At 51.0% G+C, this 18,559-nt stretch overlaps 1 protein-coding gene across 1 annotated transcript in view; it reads left to right on the top strand.

Moving 5' to 3' along the window:
- Positions 1–18,559, top strand: part of LOC147022102 (chitin synthase chs-1-like) — a 181,654-nt gene that overhangs the window by 75,775 nt on the left and 87,320 nt on the right. The gene's annotated exons all lie outside the window — the stretch shown is intronic.

Genomic DNA, 18,559 nt, shown 5'->3' with positions numbered 1-18,559 from the left:
CATGAGAGACGGAAGACACGTTAGTTTTACCTTTGTGCTGTTCATGACGGCCATTGGTGTTGTTAGCAGGAGGTCACAATCTCCTCTCGCATCGATTATAGAAAGATGAATAAATAGCGTTTGTGAAGTGAGAGCGAGAGAAGAACCTTCAGAGTTTAGGCTTTATTCCATTTGATTGGAGCCGCTTCTACGGGCACACCGGGGAATACAGGTTCAGCTAGGAGTACATAAGCAGTAATGTATACATGTGCAATTAATCATCGCAGAATAAATCCGCGTAAGCACGGAGTTCGATATAATCTCCATTCTCACCAGTCAATGAGCACCTTCAGTCAATGAGCACCAAGTGAACAGCCGATGTAAATGGCAATGCCCCGGGGACAATCACCCCGCACCGCGGAGACCTCCCCTTATACGCGAGACGCACAACATGTGATCCCGCGTCATGTCCCTCAATTCACCTCAATTCACCACATTCTCCCCATCTTTAAAATGCAACTAGGGGCCCATCTTACGCACCATGATTGCTTTAGCACTATAGGAGTATACATTTCAAGCAACGCGGACTAATAGATCTACAGAAGCATACATGCCAAGCAGTGATTATTTTGAGTTGTAGGAGCATGCTAATGAGCATCGATATATGATATAATGAGCATATAGGAGCATGCGCAGCGAGAATGCCGATAATCCCCTTTACAGATCGAGTCGTCGAGGGGGCCTTATTCGTCGACCTCTCCGGGAGTAAATGGCAGTTTCACTTGAGGGAGGCTTCCGATCCTCTTGGTGAGCCTCGACTTGTGCCGGGGATGACTCCTCGATCGCTCTCGGGTGGAACGTGGCAGCCCCGTCGCCCGGTGGAGTTCCTGGGGGGGGGAACACCTGGGGAGGGGATGTCAGAAGGAGGAGTGCCAGAAGGTGGTGTACCTGCGGGAGCCAAATGGCGAACCGACACAGTGGTCTCCCTGCCATCCGGGAGCCTGACATGAGCATACTCTGGATTAGTGTCAATGAGTTCGACCCCCTCCACCAGGGGTTCATACTTGCTTTGTCGTACCGGGCGTTTCATGAAAACTGTTCCGGGATGGGTCAGCCAGTTGGGCACCGTTTGACCGTCAACATAACGTCGCTGGTGAGTAAACATTCGTTCGTGAGGAGTTGCATTGGTGGACGTGCAGAGAAAAGAGCGTATGGAATTCAGAGCGTCGGGAAGGGCAACCTCCCACCGCTCGGGGCCCAGTCCTCTTGATTTCAACGCCAGAGTTACGGCTTTCCAAATAACCCCGTTATACCGTTCCACCTGCCCGTTACCCTGCGGGTTGTAACCCGTCGTTCGACTAGTTGCTATGCCGAGCTCTAGTAGGAATTGTTTTAGCCCGGCCGACATGAAACACGGCCCTCTGTCTGAATGTATGTACGAAGGTTTCCCAAACATAGCAAAGAGGTCAGAGAGACATCTCACGACAGTGCCCGAGGTCATATCCGAGCACGGAAATGCGAAAGGGAACCTTGAATATTCATCAACAACGGTGAATATGTATCTGTTGTCTGTCTCGGTCGGCAGGGGCCCTTTGAAGTCGATGTTTAGTCTCTCGAAGGGGGAAGTGGCCTTGATCAGTCTGCCAGATGCCGCGCCATAGAATCTGGGTTTTCGTTCAGCACAAACAGGGCATGAAGCATTCATTTGTTTAATATTGTTGTGGTTACCAAATTCGCAAACCGCCATTCAGGTCCCTTAGGTGAGATATCTCGGTAAGTACATGTGTAGTTAGGCCCAAACCCGTTGTCTAGTGGGAATACATGTCATTTATGCGTGCTGCGACTCTTCAGGATAGCCGTTTTTCTTTTACTATCTTTAATTTGGACCAACCGCCATGATTACCACCACAGTCACAACATCAACCACCAACCACAACGCCGCTTCACCACAACCGCCACGACCTTCACGTCACACCTCGCAACCGTCGCATCGCCACCGTTCTTGCGCCGCTTGTGGGTACCGGTGTTGGACTCGTGCAGGGCGCGCGCCGAACAGCGTGTACAAAATCACGGATTTTGTGCTTCAAAAACGGATCAAAAACGACACACGCCCACTTTTTGCCGTCCAATCGGTGAGCGAGGGGCGAATTGGCCCCGCCCCCAGGGCGTTGGAGGGCGATCGATATATGCAAATTTATGGATCAAAAAGCATTCACGCTCACTTTTTCTCGGGCCAATGGGGAGCGAGGTGAAAGGTCGAAGGGAGGGGGTCAAAGATGAGAGGGCGAAGCCACGGGGCTGATATAAGCGACCGTGTTCGTCAGTCCAGTGAGTGGTAGAGTCGAGGGAGAACAGAGAGTTAAGACTTCGCGGGCGGTGGAGTTGGCAAGAAGGAGCTGGTCGTCGTGTGCGTTGGAGTCGGAGCGGAGGGGACGGAGCTGTGGAGAGGCGGCGAGGGCAGACGAGGGGGTGCTCGCGTCGTGCAGGGAGCTGCACCCCAGGGAGGCCGACAGCGCGACCTGGCCGAGGTGGAGACGCTCGTTGCGGGGCAATAAAAATCCTCTATACCCCGAGCATCAGCAACCCCCTCCTGTTTCCCCCCGCGCTGAGATAGTGCGACCAAGGGGGCCCCTCTCCCACCCCCTACCAGACACTGCCCGCGAGGCCCGCGGAGTTGAGGCACCATCGCCGCTCCGCGTCTCATCACCAGACGGGTAGGCCCGACCCGGTCTCGGCCTCAGGCCCGCCTCATCCTTGAGGGTATTCTTTTCCTTGGTTTTGGGTATGTGTTGTCGGTGCCGTCTGTGAAGTAGAATTGTATAAGTGTTGCCGTGTGCTCGGTAGTCGGTATTAGCTCTGCATTGTGTCCTCGCTTTTACATTTGCTTTTTGTGTAAATTGAATTGTGTTTTTCTTTTCTGTGTGCTTTTGGTGGAATTGAATATGTGTGCTTTCCGTTCATCGCGAATAAATGTGCTTTGTGTTGAACTGTTTCCCGCTTCGCTTCGTCATTTCCTTCATTGAATCCTCATCTTGCTTCACGTAAAGGGTTGGTAGTGGGCTGAATACGCCCGATAATTAATCGAACCGTCGAGGTCGACGATAACACCGCTCGGTTATCCCGATAGTTCGGAACGGGTCGCTTAAGTGGCCCGTGTCCGAAGTCGACCTGCGGCGAGGTGCGATCGCCCGGTCTACCCTCCGCGTGGGTACTTAGGTAGGTCGAATTTGGCGAGCAACCCTATCCCACGCGGGGGCTGATTGGCTCGATCGCGGTGAGACCGAAAGGTCCACCCGTGACTGGTTCCCGGCGTTGGTCCGAGAGGGTCACGACTGGATTGTCCGTCCGGTGGGCGGCGTGCCGCGATTCGAGTTGCGTGGCCGTCGCACGCCGGCGGGCGCGAAATCCGCAACACAGGTGTCAGGAGTGGGATACAAATTCATCGCCCTCCTCGCGGCACTGGTATCGGAGAACAGGAAAACGGGCTCTCCTGTCTCCAATTAAATTCACGGGAATCGGTCCAGGGGTGAGAGAAGCGACCCCCGATTCCCTCCAAATTACGAGCGAGCGAAATTAACCCTTCACGAGAAGCAAGATGGCGTCTCAAGGCGAGCGGGAGCCGGGGGTATTAGAAATGGATGTAGAATGTGTAGGATCCATGGTCCAGGATGGAATCCCCGTGCAGGAAATGTTGATTGTGCAGGAACACGGACTCGCCCAACTGAACCCAGAGCCCGAAATGGGTGCGGCAGCGGCCGCGGTGTATGACACCTCCCCCCCCCTCTCCACCAAAACCCTTCCCCAACCCCTGCCGAAACGCTCACTCAAGCGCACCCGACATGGCCCAGCTATGCGCCATGCTGGCGGCAATGAAAAACGAAATGAAAGACATGAACAAGCAAATGAATGAAGTGAAAACGACGATGGATGCGAATACACAAAAGATGGATACGAATATGAAAAACGAAATGAAAGACATGAACAAGCAAATGAATGAAGTGAAAACGACGATGGATGTGAATACACAAAAGATGGATACGAATATGAAAAACGAAATGAAAGGCATGAACGAAAAGATGGATACAAACACAAATGAAATGAAAAACGAAATGAACAAGCAAATAAACGGAATGGAAGCAAACATAAGGAAAGAAATGAAAGAACTACGGGGTGAGACGCAGAACATGGGCCGATGCCTGCAGGCGGGCATGAAGGCCGTGACCAGGGAGCTGGGAATGGCGACTCCACGTGTGGAAGCAAACGAGCTGGAAGGGGGTGCAACGGCTGGCAGGCCCGCGGTGGAGGCGGGTAAAAAAATAATTCGGGGGGCGTGTTGGGCGAGGGTCGTGACAGAGGAATCGACGGTGACCAAGAGGGAAAAATTAAATGGGGAGACCAAAACGTGCGAGACGAGACACGAGGTGACGACGACAGAAACTTATAAATGTATAGAGACACGGGAGATAGAGGGTGAATTAGACGGGGTAAGTGACGCGCACACACACACGGAGGTAGTGGAGGACAATGGGGGTGAGCTGGCAGACTGGGTAGAGACCCAGTGCGAGCACCTGGATGGCCTCCTCCAGGAACGAGGGGAGGGAGTATGCCCCCTTGAGGCGAGTCACGACCAGGTGAGTTCGGTCGTGCTTTGCGAGGTTGAGGGGACGAGTGCTGTGGACAGGTGCACGGAGAGCTTGGGGGGTATAGAGGCCCCGGAGACCCTTGTGGGGACACGAATCCCCAGTGTGGTTGTCCCTGTGTGTGTGGTGCAAGGTGTGAGTGCGTCCCCGTGTGTGGAAGCGACCCCGTGTGTGAATGGTGAGGTGGCGATTGTGCCAGAGTACGTGCTTCCCAGCACGCCGTGTGTGGATGAGGCACCGCGGTTGAGTGCACCCGCGTGTGTGGATGAGGCACGGAGTGTGAGTGAGGCACCGCGGGTTAGTGCCCCCGCGTGTGTGGGTGAGGCACCGTGTGTGGAAGAGACCGCGTGTGTGAGTGTCGCCGTGTGTATGGATGAGGAACCGCGGGTGAGTGCCCCCGCGTGTGTGAGTGAGGCACGGAGTATGGATGAGGCACCGTGGGTGAGTGCCCCCGCGTGTGTGGATGAGGCACCGCGGGTAAGTTCCCCCGCGTGTGTAAGTAGTATGGTTTGTGTGAGAAGTGAGGCACGCGTGAGTGAACGGCCGTGTGCAAGGCCGAGTGCAAGGGAGACAGTGTGTGTGAGAGAGCGGTATGTGAGGGAGATGTCGGTTGGCATGCGGGAGCACGCAGCCGCGTCTCCCGGTGTGAATGCGATGGAGTGGACTGTGTGCGTCGTAACACGCAGGTGTGCGTGGGTCGAATGGCGACGACGAAGGCGACAGACGAAAGAAAGCCGAGTAGCGGCTGTAGTTGTTTCGGGGACCGTGCCGGGTTCACCCAGCAGTGAGCACGAGGTCCGTGCTGTGCAACACACGAGGCCACCACGTGCTCGCTTGCGAGAGTGAAGTCCCGGTCCGGAAACGCACGCGGTGGATTTGCCGATCCCGCGGACGGACAAAGTTTAGGCAGGTAAACGGATTTGGACCGGACGGGTTCTCCACGCGATTGTGTGTGTTGAGCTCCAACGGGCAAAGCACATGTGTTCGCGTGGGGAACCCCTCGAGACGTGGGGCTTGTGTTTTTTTTTATGCGCACGGTGACGTCATGGCTGCACGTGTGGTTGGAATCCGGCAGGAGGGGTATCCCGGCCGGATGGTACCGTCCAAGGAGGGACGAGGAACACGTGCAGCTGCATGACGTCACGGGCAGGTGCAAAGTGCGCGAGCCCTGAGTTGCCGCGCAGGTGCTGCGCATGAAAAAAAAAAAAGAGCAAGCCTCACTTTCGGGTGCAAAGGATTCCTGGGCAAGGGGTGGAAGACCCCCTTGACCGGGGCACAGGATGGAAACTAGTTAGGGGGAAGGGTTAGCTGAGTTAGACCGACTTCATGGGGCAGGGGTAAGTCCTCATGGAGTCCGTGGAATGGATTAGTTAGAGGGATTGTAGCCAGATTTAGGTTGGGAAATAAAATGATTTTTTTGGATTTAGAAGACAGTGACAGACTTGTGGATGTGTAGAGGGGACGTAGTTTAGCTACGTAGTGTTAAAAGGAACGTGCTGTAGTTTAAGGGACGACGTGGGAGCACGAGTTAGTTAGGGGATGCAGATAGAAGGATGGCAGAGTTCAGCGGTGTGTGTGTGTTGAAGAGTTGGTGAGTGAAGTGGAAGCATGTGCTTGGTGAGTGAGTGAGGCCAGCGGGTCTGTGTGTATGGAGTGAATGGGGAATGCATGGTGCGATGAGTGATTGGGGGGAGGAGTGACTCCCGCCCAAGGGACCCCCGGGGTCAGAGTAAAGTGAGTTAACTGGGTTAGTCAAATTGAAAAATGGAGGTTGTTTTGTTGTTGGTGGGAATGTAGGCTCGAGACCCATTTGGAGGGGTGCAGGAGCCCTGTTGACGGGCTTGGGAGCGTGGCTGCGAAAGGTGAGTATCGCTGAGTGGGTACCCCGGGCACCAGGCTAGTCGGCCGTGGTAGGCCAAGGGCCCATAGGGGGCCGGGATAGCGTAGTGGGCACGGGTGCGCCTGCTTGGTGTGGGGGCCCGGGGCGCCATTAGCCGCGTGGGCAGTGTTGTGGGCACGGGTGACCCTCGGAAAGGGGCCTGGGAGGCCAGCCTGCCACGTGTGCGTTTCAGGGGAGGTGCCATGGGGGGCACTCCCCGGTGTTAGGGAGCTGGTAGGCTCGGAGGCAGTGTAGTGCCCGGGGGTGCCATAGCGGGAGATTCGGCAGAGGGTCGTGCCTGCAAAAGGGAGCCACGTGTCCCAGCCAGGAGACCGTGTGAGGGCACGGAGAGAAAATTGGGGGGCGAGGCCCGAAATTGTGAGGACACCAATACAGGCGACGGGAATCTGGGTTGTTAGAACCAATAGTTTAAGCGAGAGGCGCTTGTTGAAAGCCCCGGGGTAGTTTAACAGTTAAATGGTTAGGGTAGATTAGGAGATGTACCCCTCCGCACCATCCATCCCCTCGCTGTCGTTGTGGGCCGCTGGACCCACTTGGTGTTAAGATCGCCGAACTCTGGGGAGGCCATTCTGAGGCTTCGTTGGGCCTCGGCACAGGACGTTAGCTCTCCCTTATTCCCCTCCGGGAAGGGAACGTAGGGGTTGGGAGTAGGCTAGGTGACAGGATAGGGTAGCCGAACAAGGACGATAAAGGGGGTTAGGGGACGATTTATAGTGGGGGAGTAAAAATAAAAACAACAAAAAAATAAGTTGGGGTTAAATTGGGGTTTGACAAATTAAGGGAGTGGGTTTGTACAGTGACAGGCAAAGGCGATAGGTTAGGAGGGAGACAGGTAGGTAGGTCCGAGCCCGCCTTCCGAGTGGCCAGCACCACCGCACCCCCTCCACCAACCTCCACTGAACGGCAAAGGCTGGCCAGCTTCATCGGCTGGCTGTTTTTCTTCAAGGCCTGTGCCGGCCAACTTCATCGGCAGCTGCTGTGCTGCAAGGCCTGTGCCATCGGCTGGCCGTGTTTTGCGTCAAGGCCTGTGCCGGCCAGTTCATCTGCCGGCTGTGTTTGCCTGCAGCGGCCTTCTTCTGCGGGCTGTGTTTGCCTGCTCACCTTTGCCATGCCATGCCCACTGCCCACGTTCACCAGCCCCGTTCAATTTTGCTTTGCCCCCCCCCCCCTGTTCATTTCCATGTGCGCCAGGATCCGCAAGGCAACAGTTTGCAAGCTGCGAGAACTGCCCTGTTGGCAGCGACAACACGGGCCTGCAGTGGCGGCCCGTGCACCGTGTTTGTGTTCATGCATCCATTCGTTGTGCTCATTGCGTGTGCCACTTGAGCTGGCACGGAGACTGCGTTGTGCAGCCCATGCACCGTTGTGGTTCACTGCGTTCAGTTCAAAAGGGAAGGCCTTGGACTGCGTGTGAGCAGCCAGCCACGTTCCCTGTCACCTGCATTGTTTGAGCCAGAGACTGCATGCGGGCAGCCTGGCTCCCTGCTAACTGCTTTCTTTTTGCAGAGTTCAATGATCCTGGGCCATGGTTTAGTGTAAAATTTGTAAGTTAAGGGTAAGATGTACTGTACATATGAGTGCGCCCCCGGCATGTATGTCTTAGCGCCGGCAATTTTATTTAAGTCGTCCGTGTGAGTGAGTTTGTTTAGGTAGTTACGCAGCCCTCAGGTTATTTATTTTGGGGACACGAATACCATGAATGTCGCACTCAGGGATCCGTAGGTAAAATGTACTAGGGGAAAACTACACATGATGGCACACGAAAATTTGACGACTCGGGACGAGTCTAAAAAGGGGAGGGGGTAGTGTTGTGGTTACCAAATTCGCAAACCACCATTCAGGTCCCTTAGGTGAGATATCTCGGTAAGTACATGTGTAGTTAGGCCCAAACCCGTTGTCTAGTGGGAATACATGTCATTTATGCGTGCTGCGACTCTTCAGGATAGCCGTTTTTATTTTACTATCTTTAATTTGGACCAACCGCCATGATTACCACCACAGTCACAACATCAACCACCAACCACAACGCCGCTTCACCACAACCGCCACGACCTTCACGTCACACCTCGCAACCGTCGCATCGCCACCGTTCTTGCGCCGCTTGTGGGTACCGGTGTTGGACTCGTGCAGGGCGCGCGCCGAACAGCGTGTACAAAATCACGGATTTTGTGCTTCAAAAACGGATCAAAAACGACACACGCCCACTTTTTGCCGTCCAATCGGTGAGCGAGGGGCGAATTGGCCCCGCCCCCAGGGCGTTGGAGGGCGATCGATATATGCAAATTTATGGATCAAAAAGCATTCACGCCCACTTTTTCTCGGGCCAATGGGGAGCGAGGTGAAAGGTGAAGGAGGGGGTCAAAGATGAGAGGGCGAAGCCACGGGGCTGATATAGCGACCGTGTTCGTCAGTCAGTGAGTGGTAGAGTCGAGGGAGAACAGAGAGTTAAGACTTCGCGGGCGGTGGAGTTGGCAAGAAGGAGCTGGTCGTCGTGTGCGTTGGAGTCGGAGCGGAGGGACGGAGCTGTGGAGAGAGGCGGCGAGGGCAGACGAGGGGGTGCTCGCGTCGTGCAGGGAGCTGCACCCCAGGGAGGCCGACAGCGCGACCTGGCCGAGGTGGAGATGCTCGTTGCGGGGCAATAAAAATCCTCTATACCCCGAGCATCAGCAACCCCCTCCTGTTTCCCCCCGCGCTGAGATAGTGCGACCAAGGGGGCCCCTCTCCCACCCCCTACCAGACACTGCCCGCGAGGCCCGCGGAGTTGAGGCACCATCGCCGCTCCACGTCTCATCACCAGACGGGTAGGCCCGATCCGGTCTCGGCCTCAGGCCCGCCTCATCCTTGAGGGTATTCTTTTCCTTGGTTTTGGGTATGTGTTGTCGGCGCCGTCTGTGAAGTAGAATTGTATAAGTGTTGCCGTGTGCTCGGTAGTCGGTATTAGCTCTGCATTGTGTCCTCGCTTTTACATTTGCTTTTTGTGTAAATTGAATTGTGTTTTTCTTTTCTGTGTGCTTTTGGTGGAATTGAATATGTGTGCTTTCCGTTCAGCGCGAATAAATGTGCTTTGTGTTGAACTGTTTCCCGCTTCGCTTCGTCATTTCCTTCATTGAATCCTCATCTTGCTTCACGTAAAGGGTTGGTCGTGGGCTGAATACGCCCGATAATTAATCGAACCGTCGAGGTCGACGAATAACACCGCTCGGTTATCCCGATAGTACGGAACGGGTCGCTTAATTGGGCCGTGTCCGAAGTCGACCTGCGGCGAGGTGCGATCGCCCGGTCTACCCTCCGCGTGGGTACTTAGGTAGGTCGAATTTGGCGAGCAAGCCTATCCCACGCGGGGGCTGATTGGCTCGATCGCGGTGAGACCGAAAGGTCCACCCGTGACTGGTTCCCGGCGTTAGTCCGAGAGGGTCACGACTGGATTGTCCGTCCGGTGGGCGACGTGCCGCGATTCGAGTTACGTGGCCGTCAGCACGCCGGCGGGCGCGAATCTGCAACAATATCTTCAACAGAATAGGGAAGATTTTGTCTGCGCACGAAATGTGCCATTCTGGTTACCCCTGGGTGGCAGAGAGACACGTGTAGGTCTTGCAAAGCCTGACTGATTGTTGCCGAACTGTAGACCCGAGAGAAGGTATCTGCAGCAGGGTTTTCCTTACCGGGCCGGTAAACAATGTCGTAACTGTAGCAAGCTAGGTCTATCCGCCATCTCATAATTTTTTCATTCTTAATTTTCCCGTTATTTTTCCCATCAAACATGAATGCCACGGATCGTTGGTCCGTAACGAGCGTGAAGTGGTTTCCCAGTAAATAATGTCTCCATTTCCGCAGCGCTTCGATGATGGCGTACGCTTCCTTCTCTATCGCTGAGTGTCTCTGCTCGCTTCCAGAGAGAGTTCTCGAGAAGAACGCGACGGGTCTCCCAGACTGATTAAGCGTAGCAGCTATGGCGTGATTTGAAGCGTCGGTTTCCACCACGAAGGGCACCGAGCTATCGATCGATAAAACCACGGCATTACTGATATCGTCTTTGAGGTTGTGGAAAGCTGTCACAACAGCGGCATCTGGTGGAAAGTTTTTGCAATGCACTAGGGGATGTATTTTCTCGGAGTATTGCGAAATCCATCTCGCATAGTAAGCAAACATGCCGATCACCCGGCGCATCGTCTGCAGGTCCTGAGGTGGTGGTAGCTCACGGAGCGGGCGCAATCGTTCAGGATCAGGCTTAATTGTGCCGTCGGCTATTGTGTAGCCAAGAAGGTCAATTGACCTTGCCGAGAATACGCATTTCTCATAGTTGAGAGTCAGATTATATTTTCTAGCAATGCCCAAGAATCTGTCCAGATTCATATCATGTTCCCCCTGATCCCTACCGCACACTGTGACATTGTCCACGTAAACAAAAGTGTCTTTGAGGTTTTCATCTGAAATGATGTCGTCCATAACTCGTTGGAAGCAAGCTACTCCATTCATGACACCGAATGGTATCCTTCTGAACTGGTAGAGGCGCCTCCCTGCCTGGAATGCGGTGTAAGGTTTGTCTTCCTCTCGGATGGGAATCTGGTGATAGGCGCTTCGCAAGTCGATGGTGCTGAATACCTTATAATTGGCCACGCGTTCGACCATCTCGTCTATGCGCGGCAGGGGGTAGGCATCGAGTTGGGTAAAGCGATTGACCGTTTGGGAATAATCGACAACCATTCGTTTCTTATGGTTCTGGCTGCTGGTCACCAACACCTGTGCGCGCCATGGCGAATCCCTCGGTTCTATAATTCCTTCTTCCAGTAATCGCTTGGTTTCCGAAGTGATGAAATTCATGTCAGCAGTGGTATATCGCCGCGATTTGATCGCTATCGGTTTGCAGATCGGCGACAGGTTAGCGAACAGCTGGGGGGACGTCACCTCCACGGTGGTCAACGCATTTAAAATTAGACGAGGCTTGCTTCCTCCAAAGGGTATTTCGACGCTCGTGTGCTGCTTGAGGACATTATGACCCAGAATTACGTCTGCGCACAAATCACGAAGCACCAGTACCCTTACATCCCGATGCGTGTACCCTTTTACGTCCAATTCAACATTGCAGTACCCTCGTACGCGGGATTGTAGTGAGGTGGCGGCCATGCATACCGTATTGTCTGTCGGGTGGATTATCCATTTCCTGCCCTTTACTAGCGAGCTGTTGACGAAACTTTCAGAGCTACCGGTATCAATCAGTGCCTCAGCCATATGCCCGTTAATTCGTACGTTGATGATAGCCTTGGATAGATTCCCCAGTGAGGCTGCAGTTAATTTATTTTGCGAGTAGAGAGCCGCAGAAGTGGGTTTATTTCTCCTTAGAGTGGATTTACATACCCTGGCATAATGCCCTTTCTTGTCGCAATTCATGCATGTGGCATCTCTGGCGGGGCATTTTTGACGAGGGTGCCTTTTGTACCCACAAAAGAAGCATTTACCAACCGGAGCAGTTGCTGAGGAGTTTGACGTGGCCTGGGTATCCGGCTCCTCGGGTGTTTCTCCATCCCCTATGTCTGGCTGTGTCTGTGCCAGTGGGGTTCCTTGGGTTCCCATCGTAGCAGCGTTCATTAGCAGCATCGGTGTCCCAAATGACTCAGATTGCTGCTGAGCCGTATCCATCGCTCGTGCCTGATCGACGACCTTGTCAAGAGTGGGTTGCGCTTTCTCTAGTAAGCGTTGCCGTATGTGGGCTGATCTGAGTCCTTGGATGAATGCCTCCCGTGTCGCTTCCTTTCGGTGTTCCTCGGCGCTTACGGCCCGGAAGCTGCCGTCTTTTCCCAGCTGATTCAGAGCTTGCAGGAACTGATCGATTGTCTCCCCGGCTGCTTGCTTGCGTGTGTTGAGAAGATGTCGTATGTATACCTCGTTCTTGGGCTTCACGTAGAGCGCCTGCAGCACGTCGATCGCTGCTTCGTAAGTGTCGCACTCCGAGAAGAGCCTGTACACGCTGGGCGAGACATGATTCACGAGAGCGGCAAATTTGTCAGCTCCCTCCTCGATGATGGTCAGATAGTGTGAGAAGGAACAGAACCAATGCGACCATTTCATTTCTGCGTCAGTCGCGTTTGGGTCTGCGTCGAACCTCTCTGGTTTGTAGATCTTGTCCATCGTTGGTTGAGAGAGCCGAGAAAACCAAATGGAATAAATTGAAGTGAGAGCGAGAGAAGAACCTTCAGAGTTTAGGCTTTATTCCATTTGATTGGAGCCGCTTCTACGGGCACACCGGGGAATACAGGTTCAGCTAGGAGTACATAAGCAGTAACGTATACATGTGCAATTAATCATCGCAGAATAAATCCGCGTAAGCACGGAGTTCGATATAATCTCCATTCTCACCAGTCAATGAGCACCTTCAGTCAATGAGCACCAAGTGAACAGCCGATGTAAATGGCAATGCCCCGGGGACAATCACCCCGCACCGCGGAGACCTCCCCTTATACGCGAGACGCACAACATGTGATCCCGCGTCATGTCCCTCAATTCACCTCAATTCACCACAGTTTGGATTTTATAAATACGTAATCATTGTATCGATGTTATAATTTATAAATGAAGAAACGAGCTCCTGTCAATTGTGATATATATTTTCGGAACAGTGCGATTGTTTTAACAACATGAAAAGCTTCACTAAAAATAAATTTGTTTTAATTTCGACTGTAACAACGATTTATTCACGGAATTCTTCAATTCAAAGGTAATTTACTTGCTCAAAGGTAAACGTGGAAACATTGGTTCAGTTTGAAAGCCGATTTCCTTGAATCCCGATTTAGCACGATCCTGTTTTTTTCGCGATGACATTTTATGGACCTCAACGATCGCATTATAACAGGGCCACACTGTCGTTTATTATCATTATGAAGTATTATGTACTGTACAGCGTACATAATTGTACGTGCTATTTTTATACGACTGACAGCGCTACGTCGAAAACATCACTCGGCGATAGGAATTTTTCAGCAACATTTTTTTTTTTTTTTTGCAAAGCTGGCAGATCCGTCGTATATGCGATCCGTCGTTGCCCGGAACGTCGTGAAGCAGCGCATGACTGTATATACATATACATATACATATATATATATATATATATATATATATATATATACATATATTGTTGCGAATTCGCGCCCGCCGGCGTGCGATCGGCCACGTGACAAGAATCGCGGCACGTCGCCCACCGGACGGACAATTCTGTCGTGACCCTCTCAGACTAACGCCGGGAGCTAGTCACGGGTGGGCCTTTCGGCCTCACCACGATCGTGCCAATCGGCCACCCGCGTGGGATAGGGTTGTTCGCCAAACTCGACCTACCTAAGTACCCACGCGGATGGTAGACCGGGCGATCGCACATCGCCGCAGGTCGACTCCGGACACGGGCCGCTTAATCGGTCCATTCCGTACTATCGGGATAACCGAGCGGTGTTATCGTCGGCCTCGACGGTTCCGATTAATTATCGGGCGTATTAAGCCCATGACGAACCCGTTACGTGAAGCAAGATGGAGATTCAATTAAAGAAAAGACGAAGCGAAACGGGAAAACAGTTCAACATAATGCACATTTATTCCGTGGCACACAGAGAGCACACATATACAGCCAAACAGAATGCACATATATCAAATGCAACAAAAGAAACAATGACGCAGAGATACTACCGACTAAGACCGACACACGGCAACACTTATACAATTTTACTTCACCATACTATCGCCACACACACACGTTTACACAGAACCCAAAATAAATGGAAGTCGCGACTTCCCTGAGCGCGTCGAGTCCCCCTTTTGCGACCGCAACTCCGAGCCTCTCCGGCGTGCTCCGCGAGCTCGTGCCGCGTGTCGCTCGTGTGGTCTGCTCGACGGTACGGACGGGGTTTTGGGGAAACGGACGGGGTTTGTTCGGCGCTATTTTCCGCGCTCGCGTACGGGTCAACGAAGCAAGGCAGGGACAACAAGCTCGCGACTCGAACCAGAAGACAACCATGAAGACCAACCCTCGACCAACCACTCACTCCAACTCTCGACCAACCAACTCTTGACCAACCACTCCTCATGGTCCGTCCTGTCCGCCTTTTGTAGCGCGGGGCTCCGCCCTTCGCTCCGCCCCATTTTCGGCCCCGCCTCCCTTCGAGCTTCTTGGAGAGAGCCTCTTGAAGGGGGGGCGTGACCTCTCGCTTTCCCTCCACCCCGCGCCATGCGGGGGCCGGGGGAGTCAGTCTTGGCTCAGAGCCAGGGAATTATTCCCCCAAAAAGAGGCCCCCACCTTTTCTCACCTTTGACCCCTGCATCGCCCCTCCTCCACACCGAGCGTGGTGAACCTCGACGGGAAAAACAGGCGGGAAAACCCCCGAGCATAGTTGTTGGTTTTTGTTTGTTCCCGGAGATCATAACCGCACAGGGCCTACTGAATGGTGAGTGGCGAAGATGTGGTAGCGTTGATGGTGGAGGTGGCGTGGTTGTAGTGTGGTTGGCGCTGTGGTAGGGATGGCGTGGTTGTTGAGATGCTGTTTGTTTGAAATAAAAGATAGAACAGAAAAAATGGCTAACTCAAAGCGTCACAGCCCGGATGGATCACATTTATTCCCTCTAAACAACGGGTTTGGGGCTAACTACACATGTACTTAAGTGATATCTCACCTACGGGACCTGAATTGTGGTTTGCGAATTTCCACAACCATAACAATATATGTATGTATATATATATATATATATATATATATATATATATATATATATATATATATATATATATATATATATATATATATATATATATATATATATATATATATATATATATTTCCAGCGTGTTTCAAAAAAGTCGACTATTTGAATGTTTTATTGTAGAAAAATTACAAAAAGCAGTAAGTTCAATGAAACATTGATGGAAAGCATACACCATTCCATTTTCCAAGCACTAATCAGACTACTTGTAATTGGCATTTTCATTGTGTGCTTTGCCTCTGTTCAAGGAAGCTTTGATCCTGACTCCAAAATTCTCCACAACTCGCTTGCAAGTAACTGGAGTGGGAGCTTCAGGTTATCCTCCACCATCTGCTTCGTGACAGCCCTGGTTCATGGTTTGTGAGCGTAAACTTGACCTTTGGCAGCACCCCAAAATATAAAGTCCAATGGATTCAAATCCAGGCTGTTGGGCGCCCACTGATGCACTGTGCCCAGGCTGATGACAGCTGGTGGAGCACGATTTCCAAACAGCTGGTGGAGCAAGTCGATGGTTTCACCTTGCAGAGTGCAATGGGGCACCGTCCTGCATGAACCATGCAAGTCTGAGTTGGTTTGGAGGTGGTAGTTGAGCGAGATCAGCATGGAATCGGCATAAGACCTTCCAGTACCACTTGCCGTTGACTCTCACCGTCTTCCCATTGGTATTGTCGAACCAATACGGTCCCAGCATACCCCGTCTGGCATTCAATGTACAAAAGCAAGTGGACTTGGGGCCCTGAAGAGACATCTCAGACACTTCCCCAGGAGGCTCAGCACCCCAGAAGATGTTGTTGTGATTGTTGAATACCCCACTCAAATGGAAGTGTGCTTCATCACTGAACCACAATAATTTGATCCAATTTCGGTCCCTTTCCATTCAGTCAATGAACCAATCACACATTGTTACTTGGCTTGCCATGCCATTCAGTGTTCGTTTATGCCTTACATATATGATGTAGGGGTCGAGCTTGAGTTCAGAAGTGAGAATATGCCACACAGATGCGGCGGAGAGCGCCAGTTCTCGGTGCCGATGGTTGGAATTCTGAGGACTTTCGATCGCAGAATCTCTCACAAGATCAATGTTCCCTTAGTCCTTGGTAACACTTGATGGGCAACCACTGTTGCCTTTATTTGGATTTTTCACACTTCCTTGTGCTTGGAAGTGCATCACAAACCGCTGAATGCTCCCATTGGAAGGTCCATTACGGGTGTGAACAGTGTAATACTGACGGTATCGTTGGCCTACTTGCACGTCGAATTTTGTGTCAAACCACAAAGTCACGATTTTCACTTTATGTTCCACTGAATACAATAGTTGACGTAGCATCCTACTAACTCCTTGTTCGAAATGGCATACCACCACCGCCATAACCTACAAGAAAGAGGGGTATAACATCAGAAACGACAGAATATCAGGCTGCTAAAACCGTCCACTTTTTTTGAAACTCCCTGTGTATGTACACACTGTATATGTATATATATATATATATATATATATATATATATATATATATATATATATATATATATATATATATATATATATATATATCCCTCCATCCATCCATTGATGAGGAATGACAGGCTTAGCACCGCATGACACTGCGGGGCACAATATGGGTGGGACCTGAACTTTGTATGTCGATCGATGTATTTTTTTATTGTGTTGTGCAGATGGACAGTTTGGGTACTTTTGCCATGTATCATCATGTCTTGCAAACGAACATCCAAGCATCTTGTAGCGGCTCGCCAAGTGGCTTAAGCACTCCAACAAAATAGTTGATGAGGAACGGATGGCTTGGCAAGTGATTAGCGACCGCCGATCGGTCACATACACACCATGCACCCAGAGCCGCTTGAAATGTCCAGCAATGTCCGAATTGGACAAATAAACACTTTTTTTTAGCAATCAGTACTGCTGATAATTCAGGTTTAAAATTTGAAATTCGACTCAGATTAAGAGATTCTAGAGCTTATCACATTTGTGGAAATGAAATAAAGCCATTAAGATCAGCTTCTTTGGGTGTTTATAAGCATTGCGATGTATCCAGAGCTTCGTAGGTATGAAGATGAGGAATTCAATGACATAAGTAAGGAAAGTGAAAAATAAATTTGAGCGCTTTATCAATAAGAAACCGTTTCAGCCTGTTCCAAGTTGAGAAGTTTTCGAGCAGGCCAATAAAATGGCGAATTAAGACCCCAGGGAGATGAGAGAGGGCTGACAAAGTGGTTGACCAAGGATGATGCTTTGATAAAGGATAATTAAATAAGAACGTTAATCATCTTCAAAAGGGGTGTTTAAATTAACCCAAACACCCAATTTTCATTCATGCACTTACTTTGAGTTCCCTTTGTATGCATGCAAAGGTTCAGGCCATTGGGTTTCATGGTTTTGGAGTTATGAAGGAGTTATACACATTGACGGACTGACTGGCAGACTGAGTGAATGACACACTGACATTTATTATTGAAGATATATATTTAAAAATACACCTGTGCGGGAGTGACGGTCTTCTCTGCGAGAAACAAACATGAGTTCCTGTTACTCGGGTGTCGTGTTCTCCGGTCAGGAGGGATTTTTGGCCAACTTTGAAGTCACGTGACGCGAAAACGAAAGCGAATATCGAAAATCCGGCCTGACCAAATCTAGATATTGTCCCATAGATTCATATGCCACAATCAAATTCAAGATAACTTAAGAAATGTAGGAGATAGATTTTGAAAATCGTCATTTTGCAACTACATGAAGCAGTTTTCGCAAAATTCAAAGTCACGTGACGTGTACGTATTCGAAGATATCGGTATTCTTTCGAATGGACATGAAAGACAAGGTCAGCTGCTATGCAATGACACCATTCACTAACTTTTACCATGCCCAGTAGAGAATATATAGCCTCCTGAAGGTAGGGCAGTTTTTGCAAACTTTGAAGTCACGTGACGCGAAAACGAAAGCGAAATTCGAAAATCCGTCCTGACCAAATTTGATATTGTCCCATACATTCATATGCCACAATCAAATTCAAGATCGCTTGAGAAATGGCGGAGGAGATAGATTTTGAAAATCGTCAATTTCGCATTTTTTGCCAACTTTGGAGTCACGTGACACGAAAGCGAATATCGAAAATCCGGCCTGACCAAATTTAGATATTGTCCCATAGATTCATATGCTACAATCAAATTCAAGATCGCTTGAGAAATGGCAGAGGAGATAGAATTTGAAAATCATCATTTTCGCAACTTCAAAGGCCTCGTGACCTTGACCTTCGGTGACCTTGAAAGTCATACCATCGTCTATGTCAAATTG

This window comes from Eptatretus burgeri, chromosome 8, assembly GCF_056783735.1.
Source record: "Eptatretus burgeri isolate ZD-2024b chromosome 8, Ebu_testis_v1, whole genome shotgun sequence".
In the NCBI taxonomy this organism is placed as follows: Eukaryota; Metazoa; Chordata; class Myxini; order Myxiniformes; family Myxinidae; genus Eptatretus; species Eptatretus burgeri.
The sequence above is the reverse complement of the archived record's forward strand: the minus strand, read 5'-3'. Positions and strand labels throughout refer to the sequence as shown.